This window comes from Ciconia boyciana, chromosome 18 (assembly GCF_034638445.1).
Source record: "Ciconia boyciana chromosome 18, ASM3463844v1, whole genome shotgun sequence".
Lineage (NCBI taxonomy): Eukaryota > Metazoa > Chordata > Aves > Ciconiiformes > Ciconiidae > Ciconia > Ciconia boyciana.
The window spans coordinates 2,510,475-2,528,179 of NC_132951.1; the positions used below are offsets into that span (position 1 = coordinate 2,510,475).

The 17,705-nt window shown below is 49.2% G+C and overlaps 1 protein-coding gene across 11 annotated transcripts in view; it reads right to left on the reverse strand.

Moving 5' to 3' along the window:
* Positions 1-17,705, reverse strand: part of DAB2IP (DAB2 interacting protein) — a 170,316-nt gene that overhangs the window by 62,228 nt on the left and 90,383 nt on the right. Inside the window, exon 1 of one of the 11 annotated variants that reach the window (XM_072883012.1) lies at positions 15,244-15,370. The exons of the other annotated variants lie outside the window; for them this stretch is intronic. The gene's annotated coding sequence lies outside the window, so the exon portion shown is untranslated. Of the gene's footprint in view, positions 1-15,243; positions 15,371-17,705 lie in introns of those variants that run through there. 11 annotated transcript variants of the gene reach the window in all.

Genomic DNA, 17,705 nt, shown 5'->3' on the forward strand with positions numbered 1-17,705 from the left:
GAGAGACATGGAGGGGCTGGAGCGTGTCCAGAGAAGGGCAACGGAGCTGGGGAAGGGTCTGGAGCACAAGGCTGATGGGGAGCGGCTGAGGGACCTGGGGTTGTGCAGCCTGGAGAAGAGGAGGCTGAGGGGAGACCTCATCGCTCTCTACAACTGCCTGAAAGGAGGGTGTAGAGAGGTGGGGTCGGTCTCTTCTCCCAGGTAACAAGGGATAGGACAAGAGGAAACGGCCTCAAGTTGCACCAGGGGAGGTTTAGACTGGATATTAGGAAGAATTTCTTCACCGAAAGGGTTGCCCAGCACTGGAAGAGGCTGCCCAGGGAAGTGGTGGAGTCCCCATCCCTGGAGGTATTTAAAAGCCGTGTAGATGTGGTGCTGGGGGACATGATTTAGTGGTGGGCTTGGCAGTGCTGGGTTAACAGTTGGACTTGATGGTCTTAAAGGTCTTTTCCAACCTAAATGATTCTATGATTGTTATTAGCAGCAGATTTTTATAAACCTTTTTGTGAGGTCCCATTCCTGCAAACATTCAATATAATTTTGTGCTATTAGTCTCGCTTCAGAGACACTACTTAACATTCAACGACAATTTGAGCCAAGAAGCATTTGGAGGAGTCAAGTTTTGAATTTCAGATCTAAACTACACAGGGGTACCAATGGCGTATGACTTTGAGCCTGACAAACACAAATACATGTTTTAGCATCTAAACTACACTTTATTTTGATTTTTCCTTCTGCCTAACAATATTGGCATATAGAATAGCTTCAGTTTAATAGGTAATAGCTGACTTCAGAGACTGAATGATGTTCTTAAACAAAATGATGTTCTTAACAAACAACATCCAATCAATGAGAAGTTTATAATCAGAATAAAGTTAGGAAAATGTTCTTTTGCTGCTGCTGAACTCTTTCTTTAAAAAAAAAAAAAAGGGAAGAAAAGCTCAAAGCATTTTAAAGTTTGTTTTGATTGTGTGTATTTTATCCAGAGATGGCACCAGGATATAAAGCTAATTTCTTCCAATTGCTATCTGCCTTCTAGCCAGATAGATTTTAGTGTCTTTTAGGGATATAAAGCACATCCTTCTCATGGGAACCTTCTTTTCAGATAGAATGAGAGATTCACAACGACGAAGTCGGTCATTTTTCTATGGCTTTCAGAGCTGTAGGCGATCCATCCCAGGGAGCACAGGCACTATCCCCTGCTCTCCTCTGCCTCCGGCATGTTACAGGAGACAGAAGCCCTTGGAAGACACAGAATATTCTTGCACTCTTGTACACAGCATCTGAGCGTATGCTGACAAGGTGAAGGGAAATCAGAAGGCACTGAGGAACGCTGGAGGCAGAGCCAGTGCCTGAGTGGGTGCACGCTCCCAGCCCATCAGCACTGTCCCTGGGCTTGTCTCGCAGGCACAGATGCTGGAGGTAGCTACGAGCCCCCTTCTCCCGACAGCCTGGGGCTTTCCCTTCTGGGGTGCTCTCCACAGCCAGCTACCAACAGAAATCAGTAATACTGACACGGGAACCAGGGTACCTCCACAAACAGCCACATCCATACTAAAAACATCCCCAAATCCCCAAGCAGCAAGACGTGTGTCTGCAGAACCCGTGCAGCGATGCCTGACAGAACGGGACCTCAGGAAAAGCCATCGGCACTGAAAAGCTTGCAAATCCGGACTGCAGTCCCCATCTACCCCCCCCACCATAGAGCCGGGAAAGGGAAAGATATTTTTAAACATCATCGCACTGTTTTTTACTGATCTCTCCATATCTCTTTTCTGACTCGCACCGATAATCCATTTCCGGGGATGAGCCGCTTGTTTTTCCCGGAGCAGCGTGCGGTACAGCTCCGCACCGAGCCCGGGTCAGCCCCGGCGACCCCGCTGGGACCCCCGACCCTCTCTGGCCGGGCTGGCTCTTACCGTTCCAGACTCCCTGACCAGGAATTAAACTTTGCAATACTGGGGTGCACTGCATTAGTTCTCCAGCTCATTTTTAAAAGTGCAAGTATCATTACTGCATACTTCATGCATTGCCGGGGGCAGCTACTTCCAGAGCTGATGTAAAAATTGTTATTAAAACTTACAAACTGTGAAAAACTCTTTAAAAGTCCAAATCCTGGCACTGCCCTAAATTAAATTACAGCCGCAGCCTGCTAGGGGTGCATGGATAAGCACAGAGCCATGCTTGCATGCAGTCTTTATCCACAACCCACACCTGCTGCTCCCTTCTGAAAGTTTAACTAATGAACACAGTGTACAGCCCAGAGGATTTAAGATACGGAAAAGGTCAGAGCGAAGACTCAGGAGTGAAGAACAGATTGAACGGGGTTCATAAATGACAGCCCCATTTTAAACCTAAAATTAATTTTTTCAATAAATTAGGGCAAGTGAGCTTTCCTCCAACTCAGACAATGCAGCTCTCCCTGGATATAGACTGCTGGCGGGAGGAGGAGGGCACATGCACCCAGGAATCAATGCTAATACCCTAAAAAATTAATCTCTGAAAATTACTTCAATGGAATAGAAATGATTTCATATAAATCTCTGTATAGCAAGAGCTGATGAAGTATCACAGTGATACCTAGCGTAAGTACAGCCTGAAAAAAAAGGCTTTGTCTTTTTTACACAGGGTTGGTACGGTCACTCTGCCTTTTTGTGCCTCAGTTTCCCAGCTGTGACACAGGCTGTTACACCAGTGAATCTGTGAAAGCTGCTGGGGTCTGTTAAGAGCTAGTCACGGTTACACAGGAGTGAGGATAGGAGTGGCTTCCCAAAGATGAAAACACAGGCTATTCTACTTTAAATGAGAGTCATGTTTGTGATTTCAAAGCGTAGCGAGGATGGCACTTTCCAGGGGAGGGACGGACAGGCTCTTATCAAAGCCACGGTAAGTGTATTGGACTTTGAATGTGTTTATGAACGCAAATGTGTTTACACACAGCGTGCTTTTTGGTACCTGCAGGACAAAGCCGGCCATGGTGGCAACAAGCTTTGCAAATCTAAATCAGACCTCAGAAGTACAAAGTCTCTCAACCTGGCTGAATAACATATGAATTAAAAGAAGACGATGAGCAGCATGTCAGCTTTGCTCATCGGAGCTGCGGACCTACAGCCTCCCCTTCGCTCCGTCTGAGCCATGCCAGTGTTGCTGCTGAGCTTCCAGGCTTGCTCCTGCCTCGCTGAAGGGCAGTGCCTTGTACGTGTACCCAGCCCTCACCTCTGCACAGACCCTGGGGAGGGGGACTTAGAGCCAGGCTGCCAGGCTGGAAGAGACGGGGCTGCCGAGCTGTTACTGCAGACGCTGACGCACGGTCCTGGGCCGCGTTCTCTGAGACACACGTGGGCTCCGGTTTACCCTCTAGCCTAGAGAGCAGACAGGGGTGCCGGGATCTCACACCCATCTTCCCTTCGAGGGATGAAAGCTCAACTCTAAATTTGGTCTCGGCTCTCTTTTTAAAGGGTGGTCTGTGATAGCGAAAGATAACAAGTTTAGAAAACCCTAATTGTCATTACCAACATATGAGCTTCAGAGAGGTCAACCAACATTTGTTTTCCTAACATTTGATTACTTATTTCTCTCAGAGAGATGAAGTCAGACCCAGTCAATCTTTCTGACCAGAAACACTTTTTACCACCTCTGGATGGGACATGAAGAGATTCCTGAACGAGCTGTGTGAGCAGCCCTGTCTGATACACAAAAATCTCCATCCTCGTCTGCTACACAAGGGAACCAGAGGGGAACTTGACCGAAAGCTTCAGACTGCAGGGAGGGAAAGGAGCCAGGAACAGGGACAGGTCTGAGCCCTGATTCAGTGGCTGTACAGGAGAAACAATTTCCTTTTGTAACCAAGTTATTTTAAATCAATCTCGTTAGACAGATGCAAAGCACTGACACAGATGCACTGAAACTGGTTTGATCCTTGCCTGAACAGGATTAACTTGCCTCAGTTATTAACCAAATTAAACTCCAGCTCATCTTCCTTGCAAAAATGGCTGTATTTTACACTGATAGTTGTGTTGTGCAGAATTTTTACAGAGACAGAATCTGGGAGGGTTTTCCTTTGCAGCAGGTACTCCCACACAGCTCCCCACAACCTGGCTTGGCCTCAGTTAACTCCTTTGAGGTAGAAGTGTGCCTGCCTCATCTGGAATTTTACTCCATTTTTAATGTGAAAACCTACATTTTAGGCCATTAGCCTGTACTGATCACAAGAAGAGTTAAAACCATTTAGGCGCACTACGCTAAAAGCCTGAGTTGATGTAACTAGGTTGAGTTAAAATAAATGTAGTTGCATGGACACATCTTTTTCTGCAGATCTAGCCTGGGTTCCGCTCCTTACACACGGTCCTGACTCTTGCCTTTTCCACTCACTGTCACTGGCTTTGCTTTGTGGTTCCCCAACTCTGAAGGGTTAAATCTGCATAGCAGAAAACAAAATTTATCTTACTTTCTTCTGAGAAAACTCCAGATGTTTTGATCTGGAAAGTTAGGGTTTAGATTTCGTTGTTGCATTTAATTTCTTAAAACACTGATTTCTACAAATATTTTTTCTTCCTCTGCTGGAATATAAAACCGTCCCTCAAGAGGGAAGAGCCAGCACCCCTCTGTGCCCCACTCCCCATCCTCTGAACTGCCACTGTGCCAGTGCCACTAAACCACTTTTTCTTATCCTGACAGATGCTAAGCTTAGGTCCAATCCCTGGGAATACATGGGGCCAGCGTATGTTCTCATTAACAAAACTGCATCTGCTCCTGAGCTGATGAGGCTGCCCTGGATTTACACCATCACAGCTAACACTGGACTCCGTTTTGGAGGGGTGCGTGTCCGTGGGCACACGTGGCTGACGGCTCTGCGAAGGGCTCTGTGCCTTCTCTGATGAGAAATAAGATGAGGCAAAGAGAAAGGACAGAGTATGATGGGCCACAGAGTCCCCACCCCAACCAGGATAACAACTCTGGCACGCTGGGGAAGTTCAACCAGCTCAGGGTTGCGAAGGTGCCGGACTCCCATCAGCTGGCCGTTAGCGGAGTGATTTACTCTGGTAACACAAGCTGTCAATCAGTAAATCAGAACCTACTCCACTCGGGGAGGCAGCTGACAGATTTGTAGGTTTAAGTGACTATAAAGATCAGGCTACTTCAGTGAGCACGGCCACGCTGGCCCAGGGAGCTGAGCTGCCCACGGCAGAGGCTGCCGACGGCGCTGCAGCATCCGCCCCGGAGCGTGAGCTGCCGGCAGCTCCCCTCGCTCGGCCCTGACCGTGCCTGCCGGGCTCCCACCCTCAGACAGGGCACGCACGCAACGGATCCCAGAAAGCTTCTCCAGAGCTGACAACCAAGGGCTGAACAATGCTAGGGCAGGGTTAAGGCAGGATGGCCCGAAGCACGAGGCTGAACTCTGGGGTCCAGCTCTGCAAATCCCTTCCCAACATCCACTGCCCTCACTTCGCCCTGTTCCCAGCCCCCTGCCGCCTCCTCTCCTCATTCCCTACACCTCTTTTCCTGCCCAAGACTCGATCCGATGGGAACACAGGTAGAAGGCTTAAAAGAAAAACAAGCTACTAGAAACCCAGCGCTGCCCAAGAAGAAGGTGGGTCCTGCAGCATCCCCAGCGCAGGGAAGGGCAGAGAGGCCGAGAGGCAGCGGGCTCCCACCGGGTACCGGAGCCTGCCCCTAACTCCCAGATGCAGTGGCCAGCACCGGAGCAAGGAAGCCAGAGAGGAGAACAGCGGGTGGTGCGCCTGGGTGGGCACCGAGCGGGCAGCTCCCCCGGGGTGGGCACGGCCCAGCCCGGTGCCAGCGGATGAACGTGACTCACCTCTCTCTGGCGGCAGGAGCCAGCTGGCCGGCTGCGCCGCCTCATCTCCCGCCAGCCTCGCAAGCGAGAGGCTGGATGTCTTTATATACCATTTCAGCAGATCAAAACTGAAAGCAGCAGGTTAGTTCCCAAATGAGCAACAGCACTGTAAACACCGTGAAGCAAAGTCCAGCCCAGCCCAACCAGTCCCAACTGCTTTCCACTCGCCATCACAAACAAGAGCTGTAAGCCACTGCAGTTGCCACTCTGCACAAGCAGCATTAAAACCTAAAATGGCTTCATAAAACAACTGGAGCCATTTAAAAAGTACATGCTGTGTGGCCCTAAATTGTCCTGTACTGTCTCCTTTCCAGGACAGGACTGACCCCCAGCCATCTCCAGATGTCCCTGTTACAGGGCTGGAGGCAGAGCAGCATCCAGGGGACATGCAGGCACTGCCAAACGCTGGTGATTCAGCTGAAGCTCCCAAACCAGTTCAGGTGAAAGGGGAGCTCTTTTCGGCAAGAGCTGTGCCACCTCCCCAGCCAGGAGACCAGCCAGGAGCCCAGCCACCACCCCCCGGAGGGGTGTCCCCTGCCCAGGCTGCTGGCCAAGCTGGCAGGGGCCACGCAGGGCTGCAAGGGGGAATGGCCTTGGGGGACCTCATACAGTGCCACTTCTGCAGTGCTCCTCAAAAGCAGCAGCTGGCCATCTCAGTCCACACGGGCTTCAAACTGTGAGGCGAAAAGCTCAATTTCCTCTTATCAGCCCCCTAGTATTACTTTTCTTCTCCTCTGCTGTATTTGTAGCTCCCTGACTTCATCTCCCAGACCAGTACAATTGTTGCTAGCTTCCAACACCCAGACACACACACACACATGCTTGGGAATGGTCTCGCTGGAGGTGATCACGTGGAGCGTGATTCTCTCCGGGCCCTGGCTGGAAGGCTGCGCGCATGCCTGCGGTGTCAGGGCTGTCCTGCCATTAGGAAATCATCAGCTTGTCAACGGGAATTACATGAACAGACCCTGGCTGTTGATGAGTAACCGAGCACATTCTGTGACTAAGTCACGCCATAACCTCCAGTCATATCTCATTTACAGAGCACGAGGACGACAATTCAAATTGCCGGGCACATTCAGCATCAAAGGGGTGGAACAGGGACAGTGCTGATACAATGCAGACTTCCGAGAAATTAAAACAATTGCCAAGCGAGAAAAACGTTCCACAATTTCTTCACTTCTTCTCTGGACACTTGAGAAATGCACAACTGACGAGGCTCTGGTTGGCTGATGACGGGGGGTACCGCAAGGCTAATACAGGCCAACCTTCCCCTGATGCGGAGGGGTGGGTTAAATGCGCTGCGCTCTCCACCCTGCCCGCTTCTGCAAAAGCCAGCTGCACCAGCAGCCGCCGTGCAGCACATGGACAACTTCGGAAAAGCTGCCAAGCACCTTCTCTCTGAAGTGCCCACAACGCGCACATCCATGTTTACAAATGATGGGATAATAACTTAGATTTTTTGTTTAAGGGCTTGGTTTTGGTTTTTTTATAAAGAGATTAGAGCTGGTGGGAAGTGTTACCCCAGCCCCTGGGCAACGCACAGTGTCAGCTGGGGCTGGCAGCAGCACAGGGTCCCCGCCGTGGCTCGCTGGCAGCAGGCTTCAGCCCCGCTCCGATGGATTCGCCTCTAGGAAGGAGAGCCGAGGCCTGACCCTGCTCTCCTGTCTGCCCGCCCCGATCCGGCTGACCCCAAGGGACGACGGTGCCAGGGCAAGCACCGGTTTTTTGGTCCCAGTCAGAAACACTGGTCACTCGCACGGGGTTACATTTGAGCCCTCCCAGGTAAAAAAGGACGCAGCCTTTTGAGCAGCCCAGTCCCTCGGACAAAGCACATTTTCCTAAGCAGACACATTCCTGCCGCTGTTGAATTAATGACACTCTTTAGCAAAGCTGCTTGGAAAGATGAATCATTTTACTCCCCTTCTGTTTTTATTTTAATAACGACCAATGTAATTGTCTTGACAAAAGGAAAACAGAGCTGGAAGGAAGCTCGGGGAGGAAACCCAAACGCTTGTTCCAAGAGCCTGCCTGCGAGGTAACGTCAGACGGTGCTGAACCCAGGTCGTCTTCCTGCTCAGACAGAAAGCACCAAGGATGCAGCAAAGGACGGAATGTTAAATCTCAGTCTGAACGGTATTGTTTGGAACAAGGCAATAAAAAGAAAAACCTGCATTAGGTTGATGGGCAATTTCTGAGTACAGAAGTTGGCCTACCTTTGACATGTGGCTTCCCTTATACCATCCCTTATACGCTTTATTACCTTATACACCCTAAGAAACAAAAATGCTTTTAAATGCCTTTGACTGTAGAAGTGTGAAAGCAGCTTCTTCGTAAATCCAATGAGATCCCAAGTGGAGCCAGAAAGCCACTTGAGTTGTGCACCATAAAGACTTCCACGATGTAAATTAATAAGTCTCTCTGAGGATTGGGAAGTGTGCCACATACAGCATTTCTGAGTCCACAGCCCTTTTATCTAAGTTGTTTTTTTCTTTATCATTGTCTCACTCCGCGACAGTTTTGAGATTTTTGGCATCCTAACTGCAGCCTGGCTTGTCAAGCTAAACATCAACAGAGACTTTGTATGTACGTGAGAAATGAGAATAGAGATAAAAATAGTTATTAGCTCTGCTTTTAGAATACTAAACAAGCAAAATGGCTGTGTTCCCGCAAAGGAAGGGGTTTGAACCATTTCTGATGCACATCTGTTTACCACTGTCCAGTATCGCTGGCTTCAGTGGAGTTACTCTCAGGGCTGGACGGGAGGGCTTTCCTCCTCCGCACGGTTCTCTTTCCCCAACGACGCTGTATGTGGGCCGTGACCACATTAGCAGGTAGCACGGTGCAACAGGAGCAAATTTTAAGTAAGGAAGAGTTGGTGCTGAGGACTGATGGCCTGTCCGTACCCGGGGAGGGGAGGTGGCTGGAGCAGTGCCACGCTGCTCCCGGAGCACATCGTCGGTTCAGCTCCCGCTGAAAGCACTCCAGGGGCTGAGGCTGCTCCGTGGTGCAGACCCAAGCACCACGGTAAGTGGGGACAACTGGGAAAGTCACCTGAGAAGCACGTGCCCGATCCACCCTGAGACACTGCCGTGGACCCTCTCAGAGACCTCAGCCTTCCAAGCGCGAGTGGGAGCAACGTCCACCCCTTCGCATTCACGGTGCTGGAGAGCCGTGCGGAGCCTCTCATGCTTCCAACACAATGACGCCGCCTTGCTCTAAATCAGATCCAGACAAACTGTTTCTCGGAGACCATCCCAGCTTGCTGCAAACACTAAAACAAGTTTGGAAACACTGGGAACACTGGACTCCATTAAAAAGAGGCGATCCATGCCAAGGCTGAGAGAACAAGAATGTGACCTAGCGGGACTGTCTTGGCTTGCAAAGGGCTCATGGACAAAGCTCTCTCTTTCTCCCTTGCTTTTCACCATTGCCAAGCAGTGCCTCACTCCCTTTATTCTGGCAAGTGTCTTAGGTAAAATGTACAAGAATTTCTCTCCAGGCCAGTGAATTTTAGAGGAGAAAATGGAAAACGGCCCTGGGTGACAAGCCAGGGTTCAGCAAGGCGCCCGAGCAAAATCCTGCATACATGCACAGCAAAGAACGGACTGAAATACTGCAAAACTACTCCTGTGCAGCAGAACACCTCGGCCCATGGCTGCAGAATGCTGTAATACTTGTGCCACACTTTGACAAAATTTTAATTATAAATAGGAATAACAGCCATGGCCCACACACTCACCCACTGCACGGTATTTTCCCCACACTTTGAAATAAACCTACTAAAATCAGAGATGTTCAATGCCCATTGTAAGAATGCTAAAAACTCTAGCTACTTTGGCAATTACTATAAAATACTTTCAGGCAGTTTTTAAAGGCATTAGCAAGATAGAACGAAGAAAAGAAATATGCTTTTAAAAGGTATGTTAAACATTCACCTTATCACCCAGCCACTTTATTTTAATGAGGTTTGTTTTACTTCTTCTGGTATTTGCTTTGTCACACGGTGTAAGTCCCTGAGTATTTCTGTCAAGGAGAAATGGCTGTGCTTGAGCAGGTACGGGCTGAGAGTGCTGCAGGAAGACGCCGGTGGAGACCGGCCAGGCAGGGCACGCTGGAGTTGCCCCTGGAGTTGCCCCTCCTGCCCTGTATCACTGTGGGCAAGCAAAGCCTCCGCTTTCATCACACCAAAGCTTTGAGTCCTGTAGATCAGCCGCATTAGGAGAGAGCCACATGCCAATCCCACAAGGGGGAACTCAGCTACAGGATTTTTATTTATGGTGATATTAAATATGCAACAATCATTCCCCAACATCAGAGTAATAAACATCACTGCTCCATCTGATCTGAAATCAGCCAGCATGCTTCTCACATTCACAGAGAGAGACAAAATGCTAAATTATTTATGCTTTGAATATGAACAAATATAGAGAAATAAGTTAATTTGGTACAATGCAGCAGAGCAGATTCAGGGCAGATTATTGTACATCCTTCAATCAAAACACACTCTCTCATTACTCTAAACAATTGTTTCTCCTCCAAAAAGTGGGTTAAAGAATTCTAATTAAGGGATCAGCAGAATCATTTCTGACAAGTTTTTTTAGATCTGACTACACATGTAAAACCACCACCCCTCTAAATCCTTCAGCATTTATGGGGATATAGCACCAGTGCTGCGCAGAGCACGCCAACCGCAACAATCAAATTAGGAAAGTAGTGGCTGAGTGACTTTCCAGGACATGAGCAGCTTCAACTGGTTGGTAGGAGCAAACATATTCCTGACTACATTCTACAAAACTCCTTCTAAAACAAAACAAATCTATCGTGGTCACCAAATACCAAAGAAGTGGAGGAAAAAAAGAAATCGAGCCATTCTGCCTCATATTCGCACTTCTTCTTATCACTAATCGTACCGCAACAGATTTTTCAAAGCCAGTGTCCGTCTGTCTCAGCAGAGTGATTTATACTACTGCCCTGTTCATTAGAGTAGAAATAACCCTGCAAGCGTCAGTCAGAAGGCACAAAGTTGTCGCACGGCTATCAAATGCCGTGGCCACGCAACAGCTATCTTCTCCTGTGTACGGGCACGAGGTGCCGGACCTGCCCAGGCCCCAGAAGACGGCTGTGGGCTCAGCCAGTGCAACCACACCCCAGGTGAGGACAGGCATTTCTGAGCGCCGGAGACACGGGCAGCAGCAGCACACGGGCAGGGAGCCCCGAGCTCCTGCTCCCGGCACGGGGCTCCAGCCCCACGGGGTTTCGGCCGTGCCAGGGAGCCCTGGCAGAGCAGCGTGCCACGTTCTCCCACCACAGTCCTGCTTACAACCCCGCTGTCTTCTGGACAAGGCAAGTCATTGCAAGCACAACCAAAAATTTTAAATCCAGTGTTTTCATTGTACCCGCACAGGTTTCTTTATGTTTTATTCAACGTTTCCTTGCCCGTACAGAAGGCTGTAAATACCAGCATGTTAATGAACTCATATTATAATCATTATAGCTATTAACCAAGGAGGGCTGTGAAGTTTTGGGGCTGTCGTGCAAGCCTGCACCCTGGGGAGCTACAGAACCAGCCACGGTCTCATCCTCATTCCCAGCCCCTGCTGTCTGAAGCAGAGGAAAAGTTCTCTGAACTTGGGGTCCTGGATGGCAGCGCTGTGCCTCAGCCCTGCCACTGACAGACTGTAAACATCCCAGACAGCTCGGTCATTAAATGAATGAATGAATGATACTCCACAGCTGCACAGACGCCTTTCTACTTTCCATACAAATGCAGCATCGCTATTACACCTTCCACGCTGCCCTGAGACCTACGGCCAGTATTAGCCAAGTGTTTGCCATGCCCCACTGACATTTCAAGCTTGGCAGGAACGAAAATCCACAGGGAAAGTGGTGCAATTGCAGGAGGAATGACAGGAATTCTGGGACAGGAATCCCTTTGGGAACTGATTTTTCAGCAACCGCATCAAGCCCTCTACTACACGTGTGTGTGCATGTGCTAGGGAAGGGGATGAGATGAGAAAGAGGGGATGAGAGCTGTCCTTCAATTTCTCAACAGTTTCTTAACTTAAATCCTTCATTCTCAGCATAAGTACTAAATCAGGCTCAAGGAAGGAAAAACTTAATTAATCAGAGGTAGCTAAGTTCAAAGGACGCCTGGGGTCAGCTTTATTACTATCTTCCACTTTGGAGGTACAGGGTTTACGCATAATCCCTGCCTGCTGCAGAATGACAACTATGTGGTGCCTAGTATTTTCTGGCAGTAACTAAATTTGAAGGTCTCCTTTCTTTCCACTCATCTTTCTAAAGCTTAATATCGTCACTGAAATATAACTGAGGGCCACATATAGCACAAGGGTTTAAAGTACCATGCACACTCTGGTGACACCATGTACAAGCTCCATGTAGTACCGGGCAGACTCCCCTAACTCAGGCTTTTGAACGCGGGGTTTACGCCGATCACAGTGAAACTGAGAATTACTGGAGATGAGCAAGGGCTGCGTGGTACCCCGCTGGGGTAACAGGCCAAGGAAGCCCACTGTGATCTGCTCATTTAGTATCTCCACATCTACAAATCTCCTGTTCAATTCAGGGAACTGAATCATCATTACAAACACTTCATTATCTATGTGGACAGAATCACTCAAGAATTTAACCAACACCAACAGCCATCAATTATCTGATTAAATACCAGCAATGATAATGAGATCGAAAGCAGGACCGGGTCTTTGTGGGCTACCTGGCTTGGCAGACACAGCCTGCAAAGCTGACCAGGCGCTTTGTACCAGCTACAGACTCACGTATTTTGATCCCTTCCACCCGAGCTCACACGTGTTCCCTGACAACAGCACTGATAATGACCAGCCAGACATTTTTCTCGGGTACAGACGAGATAGCCAGTATTTGTGTTCCCAGAGGGGTGCACAGGGGGTTTCTGTGCCCAGCAGCGTGTTTCCCCCCAGGCTCGGGGAAGGAGGGCTCTCCCACAACACATGCAGCAGATGAACTTGTTTCTGCTCCACAAACCCAGCTGCTACCTTGGTGTTTGCCCTTATTCCCAGCCAGCTGCCAGCAGGCCGGGGTAGTTTCTTTTTCAGTCCTGGAGATGTTTGGCTATGGATCACCCACTCAGATTTGCAGAGTGTTTTGACTGGGCTGGATGCTGGGCAGAGCAGCCAAGCTGGGAAAGTGCCCACCTCGGCCCCATGGGACTGACCTCGGTTCAGAGCGGCTGGGGGATACGTCACCTGCTGGGTCATATTCAGCTTGATGCTGAAGCGTTGTGACACTCAGCTCGTTCAGTCTACAAGAAAAGACTAAACGTGAGGACTATATGTACTTCAGAGTAAATACATGAGAAAGAGAAGAGCTATTCGAGCTACAGGGCAGCACTGGTGAAACAAGTGGCTAAAAACTGGCTGTGAAGAGGTTCAGCCTTGAAAATCAGAAGAGGGCTTTTAACCATGAGAGGAGTGAAATTTGAGATTAGCCTTCCAGAAGGAAGGAGAATGCGGGAGAAAACCTCAACAATGTTACGATGGAGAAAATATGTTTATGTAGGATATTCTAACACATGGTCGTCAGTAACAGAACAGGTCTGGATCTGCTGAACAAAGAGGTCCCTTCTGGTCATATGGAAAATGGCCCGTCTGGTCTAATGATTTCCTAGGAGAGTCTCTTTGGCATGTACGGAGATGTGCAGCCAGTTCTTGGATATCCTGCCTGGAGGTCTGGTGAAGAAGGACAAGTTGAGACAGAGATATCCAGCATAATAGCTGCTCCCAACTACCGCAGCAGCCCTTGCATGAGGAGTGCAAATTAGGACAATCCGGGAGGCTGCAGTCATTTAGTCTGAGGCTCGATTAGCTCCCGTCTGTCCCACAGAGTCAGAGAGGAACGTACATATCGGACGGAAAGAGCCACGTTCCCGTCAGCCCCACAGCGGTCCGCTGACCTTGCTCGGCATGCAGAAGGGCATGCAGAAGGGCCTCCCTCACTCCGGGATGCAGAAGGGCTGGATGGGAGGAGCTGGCTGGTCCCCGGCCAGGACCGGGCAGGTGCACGGGGCTCCCGAGGGCTCCCCGCAGCGCCCTGCGCCGGGATCCGTGCCAGAGCCCCGACACCAGCGCCTTCCAGGGAAACACATGTTGGACCTGGGATGGTGAGTTCTACCCCGTGCCTAAATAGTAAAGCCAGCATTTAGTTCCTTCATCTCCACACGAAGTATCTCATTTCAATTTAATTTCACAGTTGTAATGGATTTTTCAAAAATATTCAAGAACATATTTACTTTCCAACATCTTATTTCCCTTCACATTTGAAAAAACTTTCTATCTAATCCCCCAAGTCATCCTACAGTCTGAATAATTTCAGGTTTTTAATCAATAGCTGTCAGACTTGTCAAATTACTTTAGGGACCACAAAGCAATTTTTAAACATTCATAAACCCTCGTAGAACAGTTAAGTGCACTGAATTTTAAAAGAAAGAGGAACCGAATAACACTGATCAAATAGGATTATATTCTGGCAAATTATAAATTAGTTTTTTATGAATCATCTCACAGCTACTTATCTAGTGTCAGGCTTCTACTGCTGTAGGAAGGAGAAGTGACTGTTCACCTCTAGAGAAAGAAGCCTTTTCTCTTTTGCTTCCGAGCCTCCTAAGCAGGAGCAGGGTGCAATGCTTTTTTTTTGTTGTCCTTTCTAGAAGCAACATCATTATCTAGCTAGCTACCTTGGGGTTCTCTCCATCATCCTGCTGCCTGGGCCAGACATGGCCAAGCTGCTGCTCCGAAGCCGTACGAATGCATCTTGGCTCCTGGCATCCTTCCCAACCCAGTCTTTGCTTCCCAGTGTGCTTCTGGCATGTGAATCCGTCTGACACGTCAGTCTAGAAACGAGGGTCGCCAAAAGTTCTCAATTTATTGGACATCTGTACCCAAACCACAGCTTGAACCCTTTATGGGGATGATTTTCCACATTGCACTAAGTTAAACTCTCAGATGAATGTGGGAGCCTGTGCTGCTGTTGCCTGTTCTGTGCCTGTTCTATGAATAAAGAGAGATCGAGAACATCCGAAGAAGTCAAACATGTTTATCCACAAATGACTTTATACACAACAGTCCCACCTCATCATCGCAGCGCCTTTCTTAAACTTGAGGGATGTGGCCTGCATAGGGGAAAAAAAAGGAAGCTTCATAGCTACACCAAGAATGTTGGAAGTCTTCCAGGGAAAAGTACAGCTCAGATCAAAGATGATGGGATGAAGGATGATCAGAAGAAAGGAACGTTTCAGCTGGCCACATGCAGACTAACAAGTCCGAACCCTCCACCCTCCTCCTTCCAGCTCAACTTACTCTTCCGCTGCCTCAGAACCGCCCCAAACATACCTGTGCTTCTGTTCCCGTGGCAGATTGTCTCCCTCTGTGGCAGGCCTCCTCGCATGTTAATTAGAAGAGCTGGGCACCAGCGCAGAGCCCACGCAGAGCCTCCCAGGCCACGAGGCCATAGGGACGAAGGAGCTGAACCTCGGCTGCGGCACCGGATGCACCATGACACCAGCGAAATTCCCGTTCCTTGGCTATTGAAGACAGGACGTGGCAGGACAGCAAAGTGGAAGGCACTGTGTTTCCGCCGACAGGAGGGATTACTGCTGAGGCGGGGGTGCGGGAGCCTGGCAGGGCTGTGCGGGACACATCCTGCCTGCTCCGGGCAGGGCGCGGGGGATGCAGGGCTGCTGGGGACACATCCAGTACAGACACAGTACTGGACACATCTCGTACTGGACACATCCAGTACAGATACAGCCGTGAACGAGGGTACAGGCCTCCAAAGTCCTTTTTTGGAATGATTTACCTTATCCTATGCCTTGTTTCAGTATTGCTTGTCTCCTTGCCCTTTCCCGGAGCTCCGGCACACACAGATCTGTGCATGCAGCCAGCACCGTCAGTTCTGCAAGTTATGCTTCGCGTCCCGCAGACTGCTACTTAGTGAGGTATTAAATACATTCCCTGGCTATCTGCATCTGCTGCAGATGTCCTTTGCCAGAGATGTGCAATTTTATCTGTAAAGCTTCTAAATACCAAACAATGACTGCTTTTAACCTTTACACTGGTTTCTGGTTTCCCAAAGGACTCTTGCTGTTGCCGTCTTAATCAGCGCAGTACTGACAGCAACAGGAGAGACCCATCTTACACAGTCGTGTTGCTGTACGCTGACAGCCCACACTTGCCATATGCTTGCCCAGGCTCAAATGCCTCAGAGCAGGATATCCAGCAAGCACAGATTTTGATAGCCAGCTGACCTACTTTTGACAATGGTTCGATGTCTAAACCATCGCTCTGGAAGCTGAACCTGTCCTGGCTTTGGGAAGCCTTGTTCCTAGAGCCCAGGTGGCCAACATCTGCCCCAGCTGCTTTCTCGGCCTTCAGTTGGGGTCCGTGAACACCAACAGCGCAGAGCAGAGTCGGAAGGGAGAGCGTATGAACCGATAGCTAGGCCAATTCAGAAGGAAATGCGGGATTGTCTGACTGATTCACAGAGCTGCTTTTTTGCTTTGGAGTTCAAATCGAAGATGCAAAAATATTTCTCAATGAGAACATTTCACAAGTTCAGATGCTTTTAAGGCTTCCTCTGCTTTTCTTAGTGAGGTGCTTCGTAGGTTTGTCAAGCTAGACATCACAGACACCAAAAGTCTATTATTCTCCTTCAGCTTTCCCAGTATTTAGCTTATTGCTAACTGTTTGCCCAGTGAACTAGAAAACCAAACGTAGTCAATCACATTGTGCTAACATACAGAAGCTCATACAAACACATGTGCAATTACATGTATTGTATGTTCTAGGCCAGAAAAATATAGTCTCGAGATCTAAATAAACAGTAAAGATCGTAACAGGACACTGAGCAGATCAGTTCAGCATAAATGATGCAGCTAACTTTTCCTTTCAACTTAAATGATTAACCCCCGGAATTACACTTGATAAGGATTGAAACATTTCATTACTTTGCATCAGTAATAATAATAAAACCAGAGTGCTTTTTGTCATGAGATACCCTGCCCAGGGATTTGTTAAAGAACATTTAATTACAGGGCTATTTCATTAAATGTTAAAATTAAACTAAAGACTAGAGGCTGTGATTTTGGGAAAAAAAAAGTAACAGTGAAAAAGAGGCACTTGCAGGGCGTAAAAGGAGGTAGAGAAAACGCCCTGAAGGAAGCACTGAAGAGCAATTTCTCCGCATGTCCAGAGACAGAAACCTGCCTGGGGCCCCCGGCGCGGTCCCAGCACACGTGGCGCAGGCAGCACTGCGCCAGCTCCGCCCGGGACCCGCGGGGAGCCGGGACGGACTGGCCAGCACCCACGGGCACCCTGCGGGCGGACGGGCCACAGCGGCCACGGCCCCTCCGCTCCCAGCTCACCCTCGGCACGGCCATCCCGAGGCCAGGCTGGTGCCCACGTGCCGTGCCGTGCCGTGCCGTGCTCTGCGAGGCCGCGGCTCCCATTGCTGCCAGCCCCCATGCTACAGCTCAGCCCTCTCCTCCCTGTAACTACAACCAAGGTGACATTTAAAAGCATAGACCTCAAGGAGCTGTGCGTATCTCAGCAAAGCTGGGCCTAGCTCAGCAGGTCTGAATAAAGCAGCGTTACTTTTGTTTAAGATGACGAAAAGTCCGTCACCATTTTGCATTTTTCTTTCACCTTTCACCTCTGGAGATTTTCCCACACAAACAGCTGTCTTGTGGGTAGGGATTTGCTCAGCACGTAGCAGCGATGGGCTGGGACTGCTATGCATGCTTGGCTGTAATTCAAAGAATTAATTAATAAATAACATTAGTTACCACGGGGGCACT